The sequence below is a fragment of the Pinus tabuliformis genome, chromosome 1_2 (assembly GCF_031772625.1).
Source record: "Pinus tabuliformis cultivar Carrire ecotype Pingquan chromosome 1_2, CPIR1, whole genome shotgun sequence".
NCBI classification, from domain to species: domain Eukaryota; kingdom Viridiplantae; phylum Streptophyta; class Pinopsida; order Pinales; family Pinaceae; genus Pinus; species Pinus tabuliformis.
The window spans coordinates 1,021,490,912-1,021,517,711 of NC_142298.1; the positions used below are offsets into that span (position 1 = coordinate 1,021,490,912).

General features: G+C 38.2%; 1 pseudogene; it reads left to right on the plus strand.

Annotated features, from left to right (window-relative positions):
• LOC149209584 (subtilisin-like protease SBT5.6) overlaps positions 1-26,800 on the plus strand; it is an 89,976-nt pseudogene that overhangs the window by 57,060 nt on the left and 6,116 nt on the right.

The following is a 26,800-nucleotide window of genomic DNA, read 5'->3' on the forward strand; positions in this document are numbered from 1 at the left end:
GATCAGGTTAAGTGAACCCCAACCGGGCATTAGATCCAAGCCTATTGTGTGATGCCACAATAGAAGATTACGTCCTCTTTCTTTGTAGCAGTGGAGCCAATGCTTCTACCATTTTAAGAAACAGTAGTTTCAAATGCCCGAAAAGTCCACCTAAAGATTATCAACTGAACTATCCATAAGTTGCCATTGCAAACATGAGAAACAAGGAGACCGTCACCAGGACTGTCACCAATGTAGGTGGCAAACGCGAATACACTGTTTCAATCGTTGAACCACCAGGTGTATCTGTACATATAAATCCTAAGAAGCTTTCTTTCCAATCTACAGGAGAAAAATAGATTTTCACTATAGAATTCACCCTTCAAAAGCCTCTTAATAATAAGTATGTATTTTGGTCCTATACTTGGAGTGAGGGAAATCACCTAGTCAGGAGTCCTATAGCCGTCTCATCGATGTAAATAGGCACTTAGCCATTCATGTCATGGATCACTATAATGGAAGAACTTGAGGAATAATAATTTGTATGCTTTAAGAATGTGAATGGCTTAGATTCGAGTCTGATCAGGCTCCATACAAATTGGCTTCAAATGAGCTGGAGTGCTTGTAACTTGTACCCATATGTTCAAGCATATTTCCATCCTCTGCTCAGGTTGCATTTAGGTGCATTTCTAAAAATTGACACAGAAAATCTCTTTCAACTCAAATCTTTGGTGTAGAGGCAAATGCATTCCATACAAAGCAAATTTCCTGCGTAATTTGAATGACCCAGAAAAGATAAAGATACAACGGGTTTAGCCTAGTTCAAGGATTAAGAAGCCAAGGACCCTGTTTTCTAACAGGGCCATCTCTCTTTGAGATAGTCAGTAAGTCTAAGAAATTCAAAATAAATGAGGACTATACAGACTTTATCCAGAGTTAATTCAAATCAAATAAGGACCATGCAGAGTTTATCCAAAGATAATTGTAATGACCCTTTTTAATTAATTGTGTAGGAAATAGCCTATCATACTCGTACCCGACAAGTCGATATACAAAGATCCTATGGTTTAGGGTGATGGGGAATCTGCTTCTCGAGCATCCACCACAGCAGGTCAGTTTATTCAATGAGATTTGAACTACGGTCTGCAAGGCTTCGCCCAAATAGACTTACCGTCAAACCACACACCACTGTACAATAAGAAAAAAACCATTATCCAATGTTTTGAGGGCAATATTTGGGTTCGGTGGGGCCCAAAAAAAATTCGAACGGCCCTACACATTTAACCCCTCACAAAGAGAGAGTCCCATGATGAATCTATAAATAAAGCAGAGATGGAAGGATTTTCTCATCATCAATTTGGATGGAATGATAAGAGAGTCCCAAAGAGAGAGTCCCATGATGAATCTATAAATAAAGCAGAGATGGAAGGATTTTCTCATCATCGATTTGGATGGAATGATTTTCTCATCATCGATGTGGATTAGAATATCTTTGTTACTTATAACTGCAACTCTGAGGGTGTTAAGACCCTTTCCCTTGATTAGGTTTGGTGGAGATGATCCCACTTTAGTTCCCATTCTCTTCCTTCTGTTACAAGTTGAGGTACCTCTGATTTGTTTGACCAGCAAGAAACCTTTATGTGGCTTATTTGGTCAATGAACTCTGTTCAAGGAGCAGCGAAGGTCATCTCTATAGACAGCAAAGAGCCCTCTGTGTTTCTATGGAATTAAGGGGCTACCGAATTATTGGCTGAAGAAGAATACATGAGTAGAAGGCTCTCCCGAGTCACCAAAGCTTAATCTGAAGACAGCGAGGCACCTGAACCCCCTCCCCTGTACAAGACAGCGAAACATTGGAGATTCAGGAATTCATTATGTGGCAATAAACACTTATCTGACTGACCACATCATCTAGCAGAAAATAGTCGTGGAATAGATCCCTGATCCATATTACGGAGGGGTAATTTGCCAGCGAGCTCATCCTGAGGCATCCAACCCGAGGCACCCGCTTTCAAGTTTTCTATAGCCGTAGACTACACTTGCGAAGGAATCTGAGGGGTCGCAGCCCACCCTCTGAATCTCGGTTGGGTAACAATACCATGCTAGAGACAGCAAGAGGAACGCAGGGTTCAGCGAGGGTTCAATTAATAACCATGACTTTATTGCCTTGCAACCTGACATGTAGGGTACTATGCTCCTCACTACAAAGCAATATTAATTGACATATCACTAGAAATTGTACAACTTGGTAAATGAGGAAACGATGCTTAGAATTGCGATGTGTAAGGTAGCATACGGATTAGGAGAAAACAAACAATTTACAGTTGTACTGGTGGTTGTACAATGATGGTCCAATACAATAATGACTCCACCTTCTAATTATGATTTTTCCTTAACTCTGACCATATTATGAAAAAATACGTTAGGGATTTTTGTAAATCCAAGTAAAACTGTTAAAATTCATAATTTTAGGTGCTTTAGAGGTTTTTGATGGTGCTGAATGTATTTCGCCATCAAAAACATGATTCAAACATTGTATCTACAAGATTTAAAAATAAAAATAAAATAAAAATTGCCCAGATTCCACTACTTTTTAATATTTAAATCAATACCAATTAATATGAATATGAATTTAATTTATTAATTTAAATTAGCTTGATTATTTATGGTTGTATAAATAACATAACATATAAAAATAATTTATGTCAGTTATTGATATTATGGTTTGAAATTATGATCTATTTTTTAATTTTTTGTTTAAATGCCTATCATTTATGAGATTGATTTTTTTGGTAATTTATTTCAAAATATCAATACATTAGTGGGGTAGTAAGGAGACAATTAAATAACCCTTAACTTTAGCTATGCTAGTGAAATTTTACCTTATAATTTTAGCTATGCCACTAAAATTTTATGAAATTGAATTTATAACAAAGCCAACCTTCAACCAAAAAGAATTAATTATCAATGGTCCTAGGTCTTTCATTTTTCTTACTAACCACATTTCAACATATGGTTATAATATCAACAAGAACAACTCTCAAAGAAGACATATACATTAAGATGGACTCCCCTACATTTTAGTAATCCTTCACAACTACCAAATTTTTTCTTTTACAGAGGTCTAACATTCCACAACTTGCATATTAGTTTATTAGAAGTATGGTAAGACATATTGACTTGCATATTTTTTCTTGTTGACACCCTTCAATCAAAAAGATTTAATTAGATTTAATTATCAATGGCCCTATGCCTTAACTGGTGATTATTTTTCTTTTATTATTAATGTGTCCAGATGATCAACCACACTTGTTAGTTCTAAACGCGTCAGTGAAAAAATTCTCTTATATGATTTCTATGGAAAGACTTTGCTTAATTATTTCCATCTAATTTGGCCATATTTAAACTAAGCCACAGGGACTGGCTACTATGTAGCACTTGTTTTTTTAGCGTTTTGAAAATAAATATAATGAAAATTAGTGGGAGTATCAAATGTCAACAAAAAGGTAAAATGTTATATTAAACTATCTGAATTTTTTATTGAAATTGCATTTTTTAATTTAAGAATATATGTAATATTATGGGCATGCCATTATCTAATATTATGCATTGTTTTATATCTGACCATAGGCCCATCTCCTTGCAGTGGGGAAAAAGGAAGGTCAGGAAGGGTGTCCCATTTAAATTTAATAGAGTATGGCTGGAAGATGCAGAATTCAATGACCTAGTCAAAAAATCATGGTCTTCATGCCTCCCTATGGAAAATTCTTCCCCATCCCAAGCCCTTCTAGATAATCTTCGTGCTCTAAAGGTTAAGGTAAAATCATGGCAGGAAAATAAGAAAAAATCCAACAGGAAGGCCTTGAAAGAGATTCAAGAGGAATTGGATGTTGTTGCTGAGAAGCTGAAAGAAAGTAATATCTCTCTTCAGATCCGAAGCCGTATAAAGGATTTGGAAAAGAAAAGATACAAATTGCTAGCTATTGAAGAAGCATCATGGAGGCTGAAGAGCAGAGCTTTATGGCTTAAGGAAGGAGATAGAAATACAAAATTCTATCATAGATTTGCAAATAGTAGGAGGGAAATTAACTCAATTTGGGAAATTAAAAGTGAAGGGGATAGATTGTTACACTCCTAGGAGAAAATTTCAAAGGAGGCTGAAGCACTGAAAAGTCATATAAAAGGAATGAGAACTGCAGCATGGAGGACATCTTATGAGGTATTGATCTCTTTCCTACTATGTTTGATGAAGAAAAAACAATGTTCTATTCCAGTCTGTTTCTGAAGAAGAACTTCCGACAGTTGTGAAGACTTTCAAAAAAGACAAAAGTCCAGGTCCAAATGGGTGGACTATTGAGTTTTTCATACACTTTTTTGATTTGATCAAGAAGGAACTTCTAGCAATGGTGGAGGAATCGAGACAGAACGGTAGTATTCATCAACATATTTCGTCTACATTCATTGCTCTCATCCCTAAAAATAAAAAAGCATCTGTTTTCTTGGATTTTAGACCAATTTCTCTCTGTAACGTGATTTACAAAATCATCTCAAAGATTATAGCAAGTAGAATCCGAGGGACTTTCTCAAAATTCATATCCCAGGAACAACATGGTTTTCTTCAGAACAAGAATATCATCGAGGCAGTGGCTAACACGCAGGAGAGCTTACACTCATTACACACTAAAAAGTTGGATGCAGCAATCCTCCAATTAGATCTAAAGAAAGCCTATGATAGCTTTGATTGGGGATTTCTCATATGTATTTTATGCAAAATAGGACTAAACAATGAGTGCATAAGTTGGATTATGGCCTGTGTAGAAAATGTCAAATTTGTCGTCCTTATCAATGGTTCTCGATCAAACTTTTTCTTGGCAGCCAGAGGTCTCAGACAAGGAAGCTCTCTATCCGCTCTTCTGTTCATTCTTGCTATAGACTCATTGAGTTTACACATTAAAAGAGTTGTTATGGAAAAACAATGCAGGCCCATGATGATCTGTAGGGGAAATGACATATCCCACAATTTATTCGTGGATGATATCATGATTTTTGGAATCCTCTGCAGGCTTACATGGAAATGCATTCATGACATACTAAAAAATTTCCAAAGAGCCTCTGGAATCCTAATAAACAAAGGAAAATCTTTGTAGAACCTCTATTCTACACCTATTTGTCTACCATTTTCCTCCACTTTTCCTTATCTTTTCTTCACTTTTGCCTCATTCTCACCATAAAACCTCTCAGATCATTACATTCAGTGTCAATAAGCATGATCAAGCAAGTTTTGCTAATGGATGACTATTTGTTTAGTTTTTGACTTACTTGCAGGAATCCCGCAGCTATCTGATGATCCCGCAGCTATCTGAAGATCCTGCAGCCTTTTTGTTAAACACTATGATCCACGTGTCGGTTTGCTAGACGGGCCACATGGGCACTCAGGTATCAGTGTGCTCGAGGTTCCTGTCCCATTGTTCCAGCCATCCACGTCACTTTCACCCATGGTCAAAGCTAGTTTAGCCACGGTCAACTCAAGGTGGTTTAAACGGTGTTTGAGAGCTGTTTGGTCACGTCACCTTAAATGGTGATCTGTCTATGTTCTACAGATGGCAGAGGACGCAATCCAACAGGGGATTTATTATCCATGTCGACAAGAACCACTAAACTCGTCCACGCAGCCGTGATGTGTCCAAGGACCATTAATACGCATACTGTTTTATTGTTTTTCTGTTAACTAGCTGTACGCGTAGGCTATCTTAGAAGCTCCTATAAATTGATGCGTCTGCGTACGCTCAAAGAACTTTTGATTAGTTGTAATTTGCTGCACTTGTGTTGAATTTAGAAGCGTTTGTGAACTCTGTTTTCTAGTGCTATTCCAGCACTCTGTTTTGTAAACTTTTTGCAAATGGAGGAATCAATATAGCACTGTTTTGAAGTTTCCAGATCTTTGAGTTCTCTTGTGGCTGAATGAACAGAGGGCCCCTGCTCATCTCAGCCTTTGTAAAGTATTTCATGTGCAGCATTTCATTATTTTCTTATTTGTTTCCTTAAGCATGTATAGTTTCATTTACTTGTTTTCCTTTATTTTCAGCTGATCAGTGTTCTTTCTTTGCAGGTTTCTTTTAGCCCGGGATTTATTTTTATATGTGTTGTGTTTGCTTTACAGCTAATGGTATTTGAAGTTGACAATTCAAGTGCTGCCTTTTGTCTTTATAGTTAGTTTTTAATCTTATTTCTCAAAGAGCTGTTAATATACCTGAATGATCTTCATCATAAACTGTTATCTTTTAAGATCAAAATATCACTAACTTGCAGCTTGTTTGGGTGCTTTTTGGACTGTTCTTAAGCTACTTTCTTTCCGTACTTTACACAGTACATGTGCTTTGAAGTATCGAGTTAGAAAGAGTAAATCATTACCACTAGTCTTTAAAGTAGAAGTTTTGATTTTAAAGTGCTTCCTAGACTATTTCCTCACTACTTTCTAATCATGCTTTCCATAGTACATATGGCTGAAGTAGAGAATTAGAAATAGCAAATTATTATCATTAGTCTTTCAAGCATATTTTTCTCACTTTTATAATTCCACTTAAGCTACTTTCTTTCCGTGCTTTACACAGTACATGTGCTTTGAGGCATCGAGTTAGCGAGAGATAATCTTTATTCTTGGGTTTTAAAAGTGATTCTCTTTTCTTTCATTAGCAGCAACTTGAACGGTGTCTAGTGCCATTGGTAGTGGTCATTTGCTTTCAAGTTTATTTCAAGTCATTTCAATTTCATTTATTTTTTTCAAGCATTTCCTTTCAAGCAATTAGTTAGAGATCACTCCACACACACTTCCACTCATTTAGAATTCACTCTACACACACACTATCACTCACTTGTTTATAAATTCTCATTACATCTAGGAACATAATTAACCACAACAACACCCCAACGATAAGAAAAACTCTAAGAGGTTACTTAAGTACATATAGTACACCCTCACTTCATCAGCTTACGAGCCCCGGGTTGACAATAAATACTAGCAATTTAGATAACACTAAATTGACTAAACAATCTTTTTTCTATTTTGATGAAGGAGATATGGATTCAATAAAATATCTGAAAGTACTGTTCAATATAGAAGTAAAGCCCATAAAGGAAGGTATGAAATATCTAGGTTTTCATCTTAAACCAGTGGGCTACACAAAAGCTGATTGGATGTGGATCACTAATCGCTTTTTTAGAAGAATAGCAGGGTGGGAGTTCAAGTGTCTCTTTATGGCACGCAGAGCAGTTCTAGCACAATCTGTGCTGGCACAGATGATAGTTTATTGGGCCCATCTATTTTATGTCCCCATAGGAATCATTTCTATGCTAAACAGATTGATGGAAAATTTTATATGGGGAGGTAGTAAAGAAAAAAGAAAATATCATTTGACTAATCTCAGGAACATTACTTTTCCAAAAGAACTGGTGATCCGGATTTAAACAGGAACGCAACAAATTACAGAGATAACCATAAATACAGAGATGCAATAACCATAAACACATAGATGCAGCGGAAATAATGCTTCATTTCATTAATGGAAAATACTGAAATATGCTTACAACCAGAAATGGAAATAAACCAGCTAGGGCGATGGTAGCTTATCTCTGAGAAGAGATGTGCGGCTACATGCCTCTGAACTGTTCCGGACTGTATTACAATGAGGTTCGAAGGCCTATTTATTGTTGAGAAACAATGGAAAACCCTTCACATCCCGAAACCTAACCCTAGAAGATGAAACGCCAAATTGTGGGCCCCGTTTGGGTAAATTGGTACATCAATTTCCCGGGGTCGTAACTTTGGCATACGATCTTCGTTTGACGTGTACGATAGCTCGTTAGAAAGATCTATCCGAGTACTACCACTTTGGGAGGCAACATGGGTCCATGGACCCATGTTGCCCCAGATTCCCAAAAAAACGTCGTTTAGGGCCTCAAAACGGCTCCGGAAGTTCAGGACCCGAAAAACTGCTAAAAATAGTAAGTTGTGTTACAATTAAGGAAACTGAAAATGCTGAGAAAGACAATGGTGGGGGTCCAAATGGGTTGGTGGGTGGCCACCAACATCCACCTGGATCATTCCTCCCCCCTTAGGAAGCAATGGTCCCCATTGCGTTGAGTTCCTCCATCTGCTGAACTTCTCCTGCAATCTCTGATGTGTCCAGTGCTGGTGGGAAGCATGGTCGCCAATCGTCCACATTGAACATTTGGTGCAGGCGAAAGAATGGAGGAATGATGTGCTCCAAAGCATTGTTCCCCATAGCCTTGGTACTGCTGTAAGGACCATGTCGGAGTGGTCTGAGCTTCTGATGGGTTCTGGTAAGACGTTCTTTCTGTCGATGCAACCAGACTTTGTTGCCCACCTGAAACTTGTGTGATACCCATGTGCATGAGGAGAAGTTGTTCCTGTGTTTTGTCATGACCGTATCCCTTTGCTGTTGCTGCTGTGTAGAGGAACCCTTTGCAGGGGTCATGGATGTAGCAACGATCTTCCCCTTACTTTGGGAGTGAACCAGACATACGAATTTCCTGGTCTGTGATATGAGCTTGCTGCCTTTCTTGGTAGTGATCAAGGATGTGGCAGTAGGTAGGGCTACCTCTGGTATCCTGTATAATGAATTATTCAAAGAAATAATGACAGCACGAGGCCTGGACTCATACACAACATGTCGCCTCCACAAGTATGGTTGGCCTAATAATACATCACAAACATCCAGAGGTGTAACATCACACAATACCTCGTCTGTGAAGGGCTTGATGCTGTAGGGAAGGCGGCACTGCTGGCGAACTTTGAGATCTCGTCCTTCATGAAGCCACCTGATACTGTACGGCTGTGGGTGTGGTGTAGTCGGTAGGCCCAACCGCTTCACGACCTCTGCTGAAATAAGGTTCTTTTGGCTGCCACTGTCGACAATGAATTGTAGCGGCGAACCCTTCACCCACATCTGTGAGTGGAAAAGACACTCCCCTTCCTCTGGATTTTCGGGCTCATCTTTTTGGATCTTGGCGGTGGCAACAGTGGCGCTGGGATCCGCATCAATGATCTGCTTCCCTTTTCCATTCCCCTTGTCGGGTTCCGGCTCAGGGTCGGAACATGCATCTGATTCAGAAGCCTTCAACTCGGCCACCAGCGACTGCTTGGTCTGACACTCACTTATGTTATGAGTGGGACTCTTGTGGAACTCACACCACTTTCCTGTGTCCTTCTTCGACTTCGCAGTGTTGTTCTTTTCTTGCGGCTTCGACGGGTTGTCTTGGGTCACCCCGCCTTGGCTTTGTCCTTTGGGCTTCAGATTTGCAGATCCAAAGTCTCGCTTCTTCTGTTTGAACTTTTTCTCGATTTTGACAGCGTATCGGTATGCTGTGCCGAGTGAGGAGATGTTCAAGAACACCATCTCTTCCTGGATGTATCTGTGTAGGCAGCCGCGGTATTTGAGTACCAGATGCAGCTCAGAATCTTTGATACCCAACTGTGTGCGAAGGGTATGAAAAATGTTTGTGAACTCCGGCACATCTTGGTCTCGTCCCTGCCGCAATGTGGTCCATTTGATGTATTTGTCCTCATAGCTTCCGACAGGGTAGTATTGCTCCTTGATGGCATCCCGGAAGTCATTCCAAGTGGGTGCGGCTGAAAATAGTGAACCTGTACTTTCATCCTTCTGCTCGCAGTAGGTTTCCCACCAGTCCTTGACGTGGGGGGCTGCTTTGAGAAGAGCGAAAACAATCTTTTCCCGACTTGAAAATTCATGAACAGAAAAATACCCATCTAGCAGATTTAACCATTTATCTACGGCATCTGCGTCTATTTGACCCTCGAAGATGGGGATTTCAAAATTAACTTGTACCTTGAAGGGTGTGGCATTTCCAGAGTTGCTTCTGGAAGCTGATGCGTCGCCTCTGGGTAGCCGCTGAAGGATCTACGCAAAGCAATCCATCATCGCGTTCCTTTGCCGCTCGAGTGCTTCTTCGAGCAAGATTTTGATAGGATCTCCTGCCCCCTCGTCTTTCTTCTCATCCGCCATGGGAGGCCGTCGGGATTTGCGAGGCTGGTCTTGCAAAGGTTCGACCAGTTCAAGCCCTAACTCCTTATATCCCGACCTCGTTGGGGACATGCAAAGAAAAACAGAGAAAAAGCAGACCGCTCTGATACCACTGATCCGGATTTAAACAGGAACGCAACAAATTACAGAGATAACCATAAATACAGAGATGCAATAACCATAAACACATAGATGCAGCGGAAATAATGCTTCATTTCATTAATGGAAAATACTGAAATATGCCTACAACCAGAAATGGAAATAAACCAGCTAGGGCGATGGTAGCTTATCTCTGAGAAGAGATGTGCGGCTACATGCCTCTGAACTGTTCCGGACTGCATTACAATGAGGCTCAAAGGCCTATTTATTGTTGAGAAACAATGGAAAACCTAACCCTAGAAGATGAAACGCCAAATTGTGGGCCCCGTTTGGGTAAATTGGTACATTAATTTCCCGGGATCGTAACTTTGGCATACAATCTCTGTTTGACGTGTACGATAGCTCGTTAGAAAGATCTATCCGAGTACTACCACTTTGGGAGGCAACATGGGTCGCCCCAGATTCCCAAAAAAACGTCGTTTAGGGCCTCAAAACGGCTCCGGAAGTTCAGGACCCGAAAAACTGCTAAAAATAGTAAGTTGTGTTACAATTAAGGAAACTGAAAAGACTGAAAGAGACAGTTGTGGGGGTCCAAATGGGTTGGTGGGTGGCCACCAACATCCACCTGGATCAACTGGGAGGCTGGGGAATCATGGACATAAGAAATTTTGAGAAGGCTCTTCTATGTAAGTCCCTATGGAGAGGTAAAAATGGGGATAGTTTATGGAGCACATCCATAAGGAAGAAGTACATGGGAAACAAAGACTTACTATACTGGCACAGGAAAGGGACTATTGGTTCCCCTCAAGGATCTACTATATGGTTGAGTTTCTAGAAAATTGAGCGCTTCCTGCAAAACTTCTCTTGGAATCTTCAAAATGGCAGGAATTTTTATATCAGGTATGATCATATAATGGGTACAGGGGAGAATTTCATTATAACACAAAATATCATAATGGCTCTTCATCGAATGGAACTTTTCACATGGAGTCAAATCATAACAGGGTGGCAGGGAGTCGCTCCTATTTGGAAGGATCCGCTGGAGTTGGGTCTAAGAGGAGATTTATTACAACAATGGATCAATATAATGATGACTATGAGAAACTCAGGTATATGCAGAATGGAAGAAAATGATTCCCTTACCTGGAGGGGAAAAAGGGAGAGGGAAGAAGTTCAAGTAAAGGAAATCTACTCAATTTTAGCTAAAGGAATCCCTCCACCTTTTTTGAATATTTTCCTGATGTCTCTGTGGAAAACTGGGGCTCCCTATTAAATGATTCATTTCTCCTGGCTAGTTTTTCATAATAAAAACCTTACTTGGGAGAATCTTAAAAAAAGAAACCGAACAGGTCCTGGTATATGCCTATTGTGCAAAGAGGAATGAGAAATCAGCTGTCACATGTTCCTAAATTGCAGTTTCACTCTTCAGTTATGGAAGGATATTGCAACCTACTTTGGTTTTAGTTTGGTATTTCACTCATCCATGCAAGATGCACTGTTCTAGTGGAGCACTTAGAAATCTACAAGTAGATCCATTCCTCAACTTCTCCTTTGGTCAGTTTGTAAGTGGAGGAATAAGTTATTGTTCCAAGATGGGAAGGAAGATAAAAAGGCTGTGTTTGAGAAGATAATTTCTCTTCATAACTCTCTTCCAACTAAGATGACTCTACAAAAAAACAAGAATACAAAGGTACAGAGGAGGGTCTAGATGAGTTTTCCGAGAGCTTTTTTGATGGGGATGTACAACAAGGTAAATGTGCTTGCAGCTTTCTCATATCAATGAATGAAGAATAACATTTTTCCATTTATTGGAACGGAGGAAATGGTACAAACAACAAGGCTGAAGCTATGGCCCTTGCTGGTCTCCTACATTTTAGCACCTTCCTTAATATACAGAATCTTCATATCTACGGTGACTCTAAAATCATGATTGAGCATGTCATAGGGAAATTATCTATAAAGAACTCCATGTTAACAGGGTGGATGAATAGGATAAATGTATTATGGAACAGAAAAAATGATTATTCTATCAACCATGTGGACAGATCCTATAATACTCGTGTTGATGACCTGTTAAAGAAAGGGCTATCAATCCAGCCTGGCGTTTGGAAAATGGAGATACAAATGGGATCAAGCACATATCAGATTGAAGACTTTCCCTTGCCAGGTACTTAATCCATTTTGTTTTTTGTCTCCCCCAAATTATATTTCTTTGCTCAAGCCTTTACCTCTTCACAAAATGTATGTTTTGTCTATTACCTTTTTTATTTTCTCAATTTGGTGGGGTTGTTTTATTTGTATGGACCTGAATGGTCATCCTATGTCTATGGGCGGATATTGTCTGTTTTGCTACATATTTCTACTTTCATCTCTCCATATAAGTTCTTTCAGTTTCAGTTGTGCTCTGATCAACATGGTCTTTTTATCTTTTGCTTCTAAGCATATCTTTGATTCTCTATGTAAATATGTTTTATATAAATATAAACACTGCTTTTTTTCGTACTGAAAAACACAAAAAATAAAAAATGTTATAATGAATTCAGTTTTGCTTATCCACAGTTTAACATTGGGAATTCAAATTTTGTTATTTTTTTGTTATTATTTAAATTTTTTATTTGTAAAATGATTGGTTGAAGTCTTATTATGGCTTGTTTATTAACTTCCATTTTTATTAGTTACTAACTTCTTCTTCTTCTTCTTTCTTCATCTTCTTATTATTTATATTTTCATAAATTATAATTTTTTCATCATATTTACAATATAAGATGATTTTTTATTATATTAAACCTATTTTAATAAATTTAATTATAAACTATTATATATTAAAATAAATATTGTTTATGTATATAAAGTAATCATATTTTCTAAATTTTTGGTGATGATGTTTAACAATATAATATTTTATTAATTGTTCTATTTTTTGTGATAAAATTTTTGTCTTTCTTATTTTTTATTTAATTAAATTATATTTAAACTAAACCATAAATATTAATTACTATATAACTTTTAATATTATAAAAAAATGTTAAACTCACATGGACAGCAAGACACATATGAAAGATAAATCAGTGAGTTCATTTTTTATTAACATAAGATACACATTTATAGTACAATAGGTGACTCTTGGGTTTCAGATCCCAAGGTCTCTTGGACTGCTTAGTCTTTTCAGCTTCCACACTAACCCTTTAGGATTAGGTGTCCAACATTCCCCCCCCTTAATCCGAAGGGTTATGTATGAGTCCAAGAAGAGAGCTGTAATACAAAATGTGCAAAAAATGCATGGCAGCACTAGGCTGAATGTGCTCTATGAAATGTTGGTAAAAAAAGGGCGGTGGTTTAAGGATGACCACCAACACTGGAACGCTTAGTGCAGTTCCCGAAACTCTTCCAAAACTGGCAAGAAACTGAAGTTTTCTGCTAGAGGAAGTGATCCTATTGTTTTAAAGAGGGAAACCTTCAACCATAAAAGGGAGGTCTCACCCCGCATAAAAGGTAAAACTTCAACCTGAAAAGGGAAGTCTCAACCTGTGATGGTTTAAGGATAACCAACAACTCTGGAATGCTTAATGCAATTCCTGGAACTCTTCCAAAGCTGGCAAGAAGCTGGAGTCTTCTGCTAGAGGAAGTGTTCTCAATCTGTGTTCACGGGCATCTTTGTCTCTGGCTGCAACTCTGAAACTGGTGTGGCAGGTTGTGGCTCAGGCTCGCTTGTTGTGACTTTGAAGCTTGTAGATGACCATCATTTCCCCCCCTGTCAGATACAAGGTGAGAAGATGGAGAAAACTCAACTGCAAGACTGTTCAATACTCTGGAACAAGTTCTGATATGTGTTTGGAATATCTTCTTGGCTGTTGATGCCCATTTCCAAGAAGCGATCCATCCAAGATGAATCTTTGTTCTTGCAGGACGTTTGTTTCTGAAGCATCTGTTTGAAGAATGATTGGTTTTATGACAGTGCTCACATGGATGAAGATCAAAACAGTGATCTTTCAGATGGCCAACTCGATCACAGTGTTGGCATTTCACGATCTGTTGTTGTTGTTGTTGTTGTTGCTGTGGAAGAGGGGCACAATCTGGAACGGCTGGAGGTGAACTGTTATGAGGAGCAAGTGAACTGTCATCAATGAATCCAGCACTCTGAAACTGAATGGGCTTTGAGTAGTCTGGAATATGAAAGGACAAGTCCTTGTCATATCCAAGACCAGTTCTGTGCTTGTTGTGGACAAGTTGTTCCCAAGGTCTGATGATGGGCTTGGGAAGTGTAGACTGAACCTCTGCATCTGCATGTAACTTTGCTGCTTTATCTGAATGAACTGTAACATTATTGACTTGCTGTTTATGGGAGTCTGCTTCATTGTTCTGAACAGAAACAGGTTCAGAATGATGACTCCACTGGTGTAATTCTTCTTGCTGTAGTTTTGTTTCAAGTTGCAAAAACTCAATATTCTCATGTGCAGTTTGCAGAGAGGTTTGGATTTCAAAGAGAGTTTCTTTGTTAACTTTGACCATCTCATCAACAGTGGAATGAATTAGGATATTCAATAACTTTAATGCATCTTCAAGTCTGGCCATTTTTCTTCAATGTCACTTAAAAAAACACAACTGAGGCAACAGCAAAAGAAAAATAATATTGTACTCTTACTACAAGATATTGTAAGGGCTTATCAAGTGGCAACAATGTCGCGAAAATGGTTGATGGAGCATGACCTGAGTAAGCTGGATGTTACCAAGTTAAACTACAATAAACATTTCTCGTCAAGCTACAATAAACATTGGTACAATTGGGCACATGGTAAATCAACAGTCCACAGTTCGTTTCAAAAATGAACTGGAGCATAACATCACCAATGCAAGAAAAATATATAAATGTGAAGATGAGCGCTATCCTCAACTTCAAACTTCAGAGCATCTAGCTGCGATGGAAATCATGCAAAATCTCTACAAGAAACTGCTCCAAAATCTCTACAAGAAACTGCAAAAAAATGACTTCCAAAAATGTCTTCAAAAATGCTTCAAATTCACTTCACAATGTTGATCACTTCTCCACGAATCACTTCACTCAGAGGTTGTTTCAAATTGTTCCATGGACAACACCAAATCTGCTTCGAGGTGGCTTCAATACTGCTCTTAAAATCTGCTTCTTGTTAATCTAAGAGGAAACCTCCAGATAATTGTACAGGAAGGTTGCAAAAATAGAATTCCATGCATGCACATATAAACGGAATACCAACGGATTCACTTGGCCTGATTTGATCGTCTATGACTGTCAGAATGGCATCAATTCAATCACGATGCCAAGCATTTTGCAGCTCCACTCGTAGGCATATAAAATCCTCGCACTTTTACAAACAGAAAGCACCACAACACAAGACTTTGATGGCCAACAATGAAGCTAACTGTATCTCAAAATTTTCAGACCTGCAGAACAAAGAATGACGATCCCAAGTGCATGCATCAAGAGTAGTGTTGCTAAAGCTACCAAAGACGGTACTCTGCTCTCATATATGTTATGAAATGATACCCAGGTGCTTTTCTTGACATCAAAACATGGCCCAAAAAACTAAAGTAGTTGCTACATAATCAAGTTTGTTAAAAAAGAAACGTGTTGAGGATAGCCCCTAAGAGTCATCAAAGTTATCCGCAGGAATTATGAGCGCAAGTCATATGAAGGGCTCTATTTCTTTTTGGGTTCATATTTGAGTTCCAGTGAGCACCCCGATATTCACTTTAAATACATTGAAGCAGCAGCAAAAACTGGTCAAATCAAAGAGGTGGAGCGTGTAACCAGAGAGTCAAAACTTCTATGACGCAGAGAAGACCAAGAATTTTCTGATGGAAGCGGACGAGCTTCAATGGTTGCATGCAGTGTTCCTCGGTCATATCCTCTCCTTCCTCAGCGATGGAAGCGACCAGAATCTTGAAAATGCATATTCAAAATTCAGAAATAAAGCCTCCGCACTGTAACACAAAAAATGTAACATGACAGCAGCATTCTCGAGCACCAAACAACACGTCCTTTCGTAGAGACGTTGACAGTCCGCCGTAGGAGGAACTCCTGGAATGGCTACACCAACACAGCGTTCAACGGGCTGCAGCAATTTATTGTAATGAGCACGCAATACAAATTTGAGCTCTAAATGGGCCAGCCATTCGGCCTGTCAGCCAGCGCATGCAACTTTAAAGTGGATTTCAGGTTGAATGAGCGTAGAAACCGTGCCCTTCTTCTTCCAACACCATAACCTTCCTCGGTTTAGCAGTGACGGGTGCAGGAGCCCAGAATTGCTGGGGCTCTTACCATAGCCTCCACGCTCTTACCGCAATGCTTCAACGACTCACAATAATCAAGGCTGGAGAGCATCGATCTACCACTGGACAATCTCAGCAGAAAGTTTCCGAAGAGAACAAATAGGACGGCCTGCAAAGCAGGGAGAAGATATCGGAGGGTCCGCGATGCCTAGGGTCTACGCTCTCAGATCCACAGCTTGCAGAGTATTTAACGTACAATCGTGCACCATCTTTCAATTCAGGCAGCGTTCACAACGGTTCTCAACAAAGTTTCAAGACTGTTTAATGCACCAGAGTCTTCAAACCACCGCACCAAATGAACCCTCTCCCCATGACAAACTTGATGCAGATGCGTTATTCAATGTGGCAGATGTATTTGGAATGAGCGTTATGCAGAGAACTATGCAGATGCGTATGACAGATACGTAGATGACAGATGCGTTATTCAACGTAGCGTTATTGAAATGATGCGTTATTCAACTAAATAGATGCGTTATTCACCTGCAAATCTGCGAGGATTAAGATTTCACAGAGGCTGAGCGTATATGGACAGTGAACGCAGAGCGTATATGGACAGTGGCAGCATGTCAGGAGCGCTGGAAAAGAAGCGTGCGTTTCACTCAGCAGTGTTTCAGGCAGCGTTACTGTTTCAGCTCTGACATCATTTTGTATGCAGCTTCAGAAGAGCAGGGCGCAGGTACAGCGCAGGGATGGCAGAATTAATGGAGCGTTACAGAAGACTAGGCCAGCTCTAGTCAGCACTATTCAAGGCAACTCAGACCAGTTGCTCAGGGAAAACAGGCCACTCATCATGGCTCCGATACCATGTTAAACTCACATGGACAGCAAGACACATATGAAAGATAAATTAGTGAGTTCATTTTTTATTAACATAAAATACACATTTATAGTACAATAGGTGACTCTTGGGTTTCAGATCCCAAGGTCTCTTGGACTGCTTAGTCTTTTCAGCTTCCACACTAACCCTTTAGGATTAGGTGTCCAACAAAAAAATCCAAATTATAAAATTAAACCCCAAACTATTAAAATGCAGCATTTAAAATTATTAAATCGCAGAGACATTAGCCTTTCCATTAAACTTCTGATATTATTATTATTATAAAAAAAATCCGAATTATAAAATTAAAAGCCCAACCTATTAAAATGCAACATTTAAAATTATTAAATGGCGGAGACATTCGACTTCCCACTAAATTTCAATTTACGACTACAATAGTATAGTATTCATTTAAAAGTGAGTTAAATGTGGAAAATTCAACATTTTGAAGTTCAAACATTTTTATTTTCATTTTATTCAATTTTCCCAGTTATAATTTTATTCCATTGATACGAATTTTGACGGTGTTTATCTTTGGTATAGTAGTTTTTGGATCACTTGAAAAGTAGTCAAAATGTAGAATTTAGAATTTTTATGTTTTATTAATTTTAATTAATCTTTTAGAAATGTATAAAGAAATGTAACTTTATATAATGATATAAATTTTGACCAATTTTTTTAATATATTTTAAATTATTTATGTAATTTACTAGATTTAAAAGTTGGATAATAAATGTTTTGTTAATTATATATATATATATATATATATATATATATATATTATAGTTATAAAAAATATAATTAAGAAAAATAATTAATATACAAGTTAAACATATATACATTTAAAAAATCTCTCACAAAATTCTTAATTATGGAGATTTAATTACACTTTGTCATGGAGATCTTTAATTTGTAAATAGGATTTGTTACAATACCATGGCCATATATCATGGCTTATCAATAACACATGCCCAAAAAATCATAACTCATTTCATATGACACTTATTTATATGATATTTGTTTTAATTAATCAATTTAATTAAAAAAACAAAAAGTCATTAGTACTTAGAGATAAATCTCAATTTTTGATTTGTGAACACTACTAAGAATATTTTAGAATATTCCATGAAAGTTGAATCTCTACCATCGAATAAATAATTATTAATAATTAAATTAGAGTTCTCAAAGCCCTATTCCAAAATAGACATGCCTATAGGCATAAAAATATTGATTTTTGCATATGACATTAAAAAATAATTCATATTTGAGACTCCTATTACGTCTACTTTATATGGATGTGAGGTTTGGATATGAAGTGTCTTCAGTGAGTAGTTGAGAAAGATAACATTGATCCAAAAGCAATTTATAAAGTATAATCTGAAAATTAAAAGGAATACACCTTATGTTATCTTCCCCATCGAAGCAAACATTTACCCCATTGGGTGCATGACTATGACTAGGTATTTAAGGTACAATAAGAGGTTAAATAACATGGAAGACAAGATGCTTCCTACCCTTACTTCAAGCTCTAAGAAAAACCACCTTCGGCTTAAGTGTAGATGGCATAAGGATACGAGATCTTGGCTAGACCATTAAGAGATCAAAAAAGAGGTCATAGTAAAATTGAGCATTTGTTAATCCCTAAAAATTCTTAGGATGAAAGAGTCTCTCACCTTTATGACACTAAAAAGATAGAAAAATAAAATGCACTTTCTCTTAAATTGTCTATCAAAATATACTCTCTTTAAATCTAAATTTTATAATCTTTATCACACTATCAATCTCTTTGCTTATTTAAAATACCAAAACTATAATAATAATAAAACATTTATTTTAATAATTTTCTATCATAAAAATAAACTTTGATACAAATCTAAACAATCTAAATTTTATAATATTTATCACACTATCAATCTCTTTGCTGATTTAAAATACCAAAACTATAATAATAATAAAACATTTCTTTTATTAATTTTCTATCATAAAAATAAACTTTAATACAAATCTAAACAATATCTTCTATTCTCAAAATTCAATAAATCATTTTTTTATAATACTCACCATATATTATTATTTTCATATTTATTATAAGGATTGCCATTTATTGATGGCCAGACTAATACTGTCTGTGTGTTTGCGTAAAGGAAGTGAAGAAAAGAGAAGAGCTTCAGCGGCATTGTTTTATTTATTCAGAAACATCATGGATCTAGGACTGGGCCTATTATCACAAACTTGGATGAAATATTTCATGGTGGCTTTAACAGTATTGAAGCTTCTCATGGCATTATTCGTAGTTGGCATCTCTGCTAAGGAGGTGGGCATGCATTGAGATAGCTTATCCTTGACATATAATATTGATCTGTAGACGCTGAGATCTTTATCTGATATAATATATGGATTGGATATCTCTGATACACATACGCAATGAGTATATAAACCATGGAAGGTTCTTAGAGTAGTTTTATGCAGTTGTGGCAACGGCGATTCTATTTCTTATAGCTTTGTATGTGATGGCGGGGCTGCAGGCTTTAGAGACAGTCCCTCTAGTCGTTCAGATAATTCTAGTATGGCTTGGTCAATTTCCGTCTCTATTATCCCGGGCGCATCAGTCATTAACAAGTACTAAATTCTCTACCAACTTCTCCAGCAATAATCAACGCCTAGAATCAATATTTTTGGACAAATAAGCGTATAGCTGAATTGCAATTATTTAAATTTAACAGTTGGGAATATTTTTATACCTTCGGCCTTTATTATCACAACTGCGATACCATTATGATATTCCGTTGTTAATACAAACAGCAAAACCGCATTACATCAACACAAGACAACTAGCCTCCAATACGAATTACAACTATAACCACGTTTATATGTAACAACGGCCAGCAATATCAACACCATAACATATATGTTAATTGATAAGGGACCACGCCAAGCAATCGGAACCAGCTCCAATGGGAACGCATGACACGTTAATTAGATAAGGGACAGCTCCACGCAGAATAGAGAAGGGAGTGCACTATACCTCGGCATGTATATTTAGACTGATCGCGCCATGGGAAAACACCAACCAATGATTCATATACAGCAGTCCATTGCCCAATGGGAACAGCAACCACGGATTAATATACAGCTTCAACCTTCAAATTTAATGCCGGTTCTAACCTTCGTAAACGCCATCCAAATAAACATGATATCAACTCTTACAGACAGTTCCACAATCCCGCGCCGGTATAGGTTCAACCCATGACAGTAACAGAGGAAGACAGAACCGTATGCGTAAAGGCGAGTTAAGCCGGCCTATACATTAAGAGAAAATCGATTCACCATTATTACACAACCAAATCGCATGAGGAAACCAGTTCAACCATTAACGCACCATGATGGCGCACGACAGACAAAACTGAATCATTTCAACACACATAATTTTATTTCATAGTTTTTGAGTATATACATGACAGAAGACTGAATTGAATGACTCAGAGCGCATAGGTTTTTCCTTTAAAAATAGGCTGAAGGCGTTCTTTCCTAAATTTTCTGCCTTTTGTTTTAGGATCAAAATAGGCATTTTATCCTTATCTTTTACAAAAGCAAGCTTTTCTTTTTTTCCCATAATGATTTAAAGCATGAAGCTTTATTTTCCCTCTTATCCTAATTTTAACTGAAAAACATAAAATTCTATCCTATTTCCCTCATATCCTTTTATTTAGGAAAAGAATATTTACATAATCTGCTTTATTAAAATAACAAAATACTAAAAATTATCACCCCCCTTTTCATGGTCTTGATGCTCCCGCATCAGACACCCAACCTTAAAATTAATCATGATCTCCTGATCATGTGTTTGGATCTGTGGATGCCTGGATCCCATATCTTGTGTTGCAAGTCATCATGTGCTATTGCTTGCTGTCTTTCTCTAGGTTTCCATTTTTGCTGGTGTTGGCTTCTTCCAGGATACTGTCATCATCAGCTTTCTGATGCTTTCAATCTCTTGGTCCAATAAATCTCCCAGTTGTTGATTCCTTACTCCTATGTTGGTCTCTGTTCTGACTGCCACCCGATCATCCACCCCCTCTTGTCTTCTGGAACAGAGAACTTCTTTTCTTTTCATTTGACTGTTCAACTGGTTCAATTGTTTCTCAGTATTGATGCCAATACCTGCATTCACAAAACACATGTTAAAATTAAAAACATAAGGCTCCTGGGCCTTATCTCCTTTTGGCAATGATTCAAGTGGTTGTTCTGTTTGGTCCTTCTCTTCTGCCAGCATATCAGCATGCTGATCCGGACTCTTAGCAAAATTCATGCCGCTATCCATGATGCCTTCTTGCTCTTGTCCCTTGTACTGAACCTTTTCACTTGCAATCTCTCTTCATATCCTGGATTTTCCAACCAGTGCTCTATCAATGCAATTTCTCTATAGCATTGTTGCAGCATTTCATCATCATTTATAGTCCCTGCATTCACACACACACTGTCAGTTTGAAAATCACCGAGTTCAACAGTCTCAACTGTTGGTTCACTTATCCATGCTACAGATTGGTCCACCTCTTTTGCGTCCATAAGGACTTCTTCTTGTGCTGTAGCAGCTTCATGAGATTGCATGTCTTCCTCAGCCCCTGTAACCACATCAAAAGTATCAGCTATATCCAGCTGATCTGGCTCTACCCAATAACACAAAAACTCATCAATGATCTCTTCTTCATGACTCAACGGTGTACTTATTGTGTGCTCCAGGTATTCCTTTTTTCCAAATAACAGAGTTCTTGAATTAGTCTTCTGTCCCGACTCATCTTCTTCTTGCAGAGGCAACAATGTATGATTGATGCCATCATTCCCAAACTTGTAAGTGTTTCTCTTCCCATCATGCATGGCTCCTCTGTCATATTGCCAAGGCCTTCCAAGCAATATGTGACACACGTCCATAGGCATCACATCACAAACAATTTTGTCTTTGTACTTGCCCACTTGAAATTCTACCTCACACTGTTCACTTACCAACAGTTGATGTCCCTTTTGTAACCATGACACCTTATACGGTGTTGGATGCTTTGTTGTCTTCAGCTTCAATTTCTCCACTACATCTGTAGAGACCAAATTATCAGTACTGCCACTATCAATAACCATCTGGCAACATTTCCCTTGGACTTTGCACACTGTCCTGAATAAAGCTTTCCTTTGTGCCGGTTCAGCAGCCACCTCCTTCATTGGCTTAAGTAAGATTTTATGAATCACCAGAGATTCTCCTCTTTCTGGTGCATCTTCTTCTTCTGTTACCACTGCTGCTGGTGCTTCTTCTTCAGCTGGAGCAACAATTGCATTCCTCTGCTTTATGTCTGCATTCTTTGGGCACTCAAAAGCTCTGTGTCCCGACTTGTTACATCTGTAACATCTTATCTCTCTGCCTCCTCCTATGCCTCCTCTTCCTCCTCTACCTCTTGCATCACCTTCTCTGGGTGCATGCTGGGTTGAGCTACTGCTAGCTCCTTCTTTAGGTGCTGTAGATCCTCCTCTACCACCTTGACTTCCTTTTCCTCTGAAAGTCTCTTTCCCTCTGGCAGACTGCTTCCTTATGAGTTTTTCTTCAGCTTTCAGCGCCAGCTGATAAGCTTCCTCTACTGTTTTAGGAGACAACAAACTGATCTCATCCTGAATGTTCATTCTGAGGCCATTCATGTATCTAGCCACCTTCTCATCTGTGTCTTGGGCTTCACCAGCTCTTATGCTTATTTTATAAAACTCTTATGTATACTCTTTCACTGTTAAAGCTCTCTGTCTAATATTTTGTATTTGTCTAAACAATGTTTGCTGATAATTACTGGGCAAGAACTTACCTCTTAACTTTGCTACCATTCCGCTCCAGTTCTTGATTGGCTGCTTACCAAGTCTCTTCCTTTCTGCCTGCACACCATCCCACCAAAGTGCTGCATGGCCTTTTAATTTGGTGACAGCAAACTTCACTTTCTTCTCATCCTCTGTTTCTTCGTAATCAAAGAATTTCTCCATGCTGTTATTCCAGTCGATCAGCTCTCCTGGATTCAATCCTCCTTGGTATATCGGTACTAACTGGTTCCATGGTCTGGCTGTGGACCTTAACACTGACTGAAAGAATCTCATCTCAGGACTAACCTGTACAACTTCCTCCTCTTCAGCAGCTTCAACTTCAGGCTCACTGACATCTCCATCATCTATATTTCGACATGTAGTTAAAGCATCCACTCTAGCTCGTAGCTCCTCCATTGATTCAAATAATTCAGCATTGGCAGCAGGTCGTCCTCTTCCACCACGTCCTCGTCCTCGTCCTCTTCCAACTCTAAAAGCCATCCTTCTTCTTCTCCTGAGATTCAGTTCAACGCCAGTTGATGGCTCTGATACCACTAATGATGGCGGGGCTGCAGGCTTTAGAGACAGTCCCTCTAGTCGTTCAGATAATTCTAGTATGGCTTGGTCAATTTCCGTCTCTATTATCCGGGGCGCATCAGTCATTAACAAGTACTAAATTCTCTACCAACTTCTCCAGCAATAATCAACGCCTAGAATCAATATTTCTGGACAAATAAGCGTATAGCTGAATTGCAATTATTTAAATTTAACAGTTGGGAATATTTTTATACCTTCGGCCTTTATTATCACAACTGCGATACCATTATGATATTCCGTTGTTAATACAAACAACAAAACCGCATTACATCAACACAAGACAACCAGCCTCCAATACAAATTACAACTATAACCGCGCTTATATGTAACAACGGCCAGCAATATCAACACCATAACATATATGTTAATTGATAAGGGACCACGCCAAGCAATCGGAACCAGCTCCAATGGGAACGCATGACACGTTAATTAGATAAGGGACAGCTCCACGCAGAATAGAGAAGGGAGTGCACGATACCTCGGCATGTATATTTAGACTGATCGCGCCATGGGAAAACACCAACCAAGGATTCATATACAGCAGTCGATTGCGCAATGGGAACAGCAACCACGGATTAATATACAGCTTCAACCTTCAAATTTAATGCCGGTTCTAACCTTCGTAAACGCCATCCAAATAAACATGATATCAACTCTTACAGACAGTTCCACAATCTCGTGCCGGTATAGGTTCAACCCATGACAGTAACAGAGGAAGACAGAACCGTATGCGTAAAGGCGAGTTAAGCCGGCCTATACATTAAGAGAAAATCGATTCACCATTATTACACAACCAAATCGCATGAGGAAACCAGTTCAACCATTAACGCACCATGATGGCGCACGACAGACAAAACTGAATCATTTCAACACACATAATTTTATTCCATAGTTTTTGAGTATATACATGACAAAAGACTGAATTGAATGACTCAGAGCGCATAGGTTTCTCCTTTAAAAATAGGCTCAAGGCGCTCTTTCCTAAATTTTCTGCCTTTTGTTTTAGAATCAAAATAGGCATTTTATCCTTATCTTTTACAAAAGCCAGCTTTTCCCTTTTTCCCATAATGATTTAAAGCATGAAGCTTTATTTTCCCTCTTATCCTAATTTTAACTGAAAAACATAAAATTCTATCCTATTTCCCTCATATCCTTTTATTTAGGAAAAGAATATTTACATAATCTACTTTATTAAAATAACAAAATACTAAAAATTATCACCCCCTTTCATGGTCTTGATGCTCCCGCATCAGTATATATTGTTGGCAGATTTACATTGTATATGCAGGTGACCATGGAGGGTTGTTGCCAGAGGAAGTGGTTGATATTCACCATTCCATAACTCAATGAATGCATGGATACATGCTAAGCTCATTGTCTATCATGCAAGCTATTGATAAATCTAATGATTGTCAAAGACCTTGGTTTGGTGTTTTGGAATGGAATTTTACGGTTAATTATATTGATATTAATTCAGTGACCATGATTTGGACAGTGCTGATGAAGCCAGGGAGTCTTTGCTTTATAATTACAAACATAGTTTCAATGGCTTTGCTACCCATCTTTCTCCTGAAGAAGCTTCTGCCATCTCAAGTATATATGTTAAAGCCATGGACATATATGTCATATTATTGTGGATATGTTGTTATAAGGTGTGAATATATTCAAATATCTTCTGTAAGATTCTGAGATCAGGCACCGGTACAACTTACAAATGTGCTGTTAGTTGCTAATTATGAGTTTTTCTTATGATTTATCTTTGATCAAACTGATTTTGCTAAAAAAAAAAAAAAAAAATTGACAAAATGTGCTATATGGGTTGCCAAAGGTATTTGGATTGATTATTGAAATGATGTGAACTGATGCAGAGATGGGAGGGGTGGTCTCTGTATTTCCCAGCAAAACAGAAAGATGCACAGTACAAGAACATGGGATTTCCTTAGCACGGAGGGTAGAAGCACACAAGGAAATAGAATGATTTCACCCTCAACCATGGGATTTCCTTCGCATGGAGGGTAGACTGTAGAAGCACACAAGGAAATGGAATGATTTCACCCTCAACCAAATTATGGAAGGAGGCAAACTATGGACAAGATACAATTATTGGCCTCCTAGACTCAGGTAGTTCCATTTCCATCCTACTTCAAGGCTTTCTCCCAGGAAGCAAGTTATTGTTATTGGAATTTTGAATACGATACTAATGATGTGGGTGTCCTGTAGATAGAAACATGTCCACACATGAAAAAATTTATGAATATTCTTTTCCTGTAAGCAGGGATTTGGCCAGAGACTGAGAGTTTCAATGACGAAGGAATGCCTCCAGTTCCAAGCACATGGAAAGGCATCTGTGATGAGGGTGAGGGCTTCAACATCTCACACTATAACAAGTAAGTGGACCCAAGCAACTTTGTGTGTATTTCCCATTTGTACAACCATTGATATTCCCTTGGCAATGTTAGGATGTTCCCATTTGTATAGCCGCTGATATTCCCTTGGCAATGTTAGGATGTTTCAGGGAAATTTCACTGGGTCAAGTTACCAGTAGTTTTAGGGCTCTTAAAGATCTATTTAGAATAGTTTATTTAAAGGTGAAAAAGACACCATTGCTATATTCCAGGCTCTGAAAGTTTATAACAATTTAGGTTTTTGATCTTGAATTTATTTAGAATAGTTTATTTAAAGGTGAAAAAGACACCATTGCTATATTCCACATTAATAATAGGCAAGACCATAAATTCTTAAAACTCTGGAGTCCAAAAATGATGGGTCTATCAAATTTACCCAAATCACCCTAACAAGGAAGACGCTGATTCTGAAGTGGACCTAACCAAATTCATTAGCAATTGACGGGTATTGTTTGGAATTGACTACCACGAGTGCAGTGGAGAGTGATTCGGATAGGATGTATTGTATTGTTACTTTATGGCTTAAAGTAGCAAACAAGAGACAAATGGCATGAAATGTATTGTTACTTTATGGCTTAAAGTAGCTATAGGACTAAATTGCAGCTTTTGGATTATTAAAATCTTTCCCGTTGAATCGCTTGCACTCTGTCTCCACCTAAATGGCATTTCAACGTCAGCCTTATCCTTCATGATGTCGTCACAGAGCCAAGAAA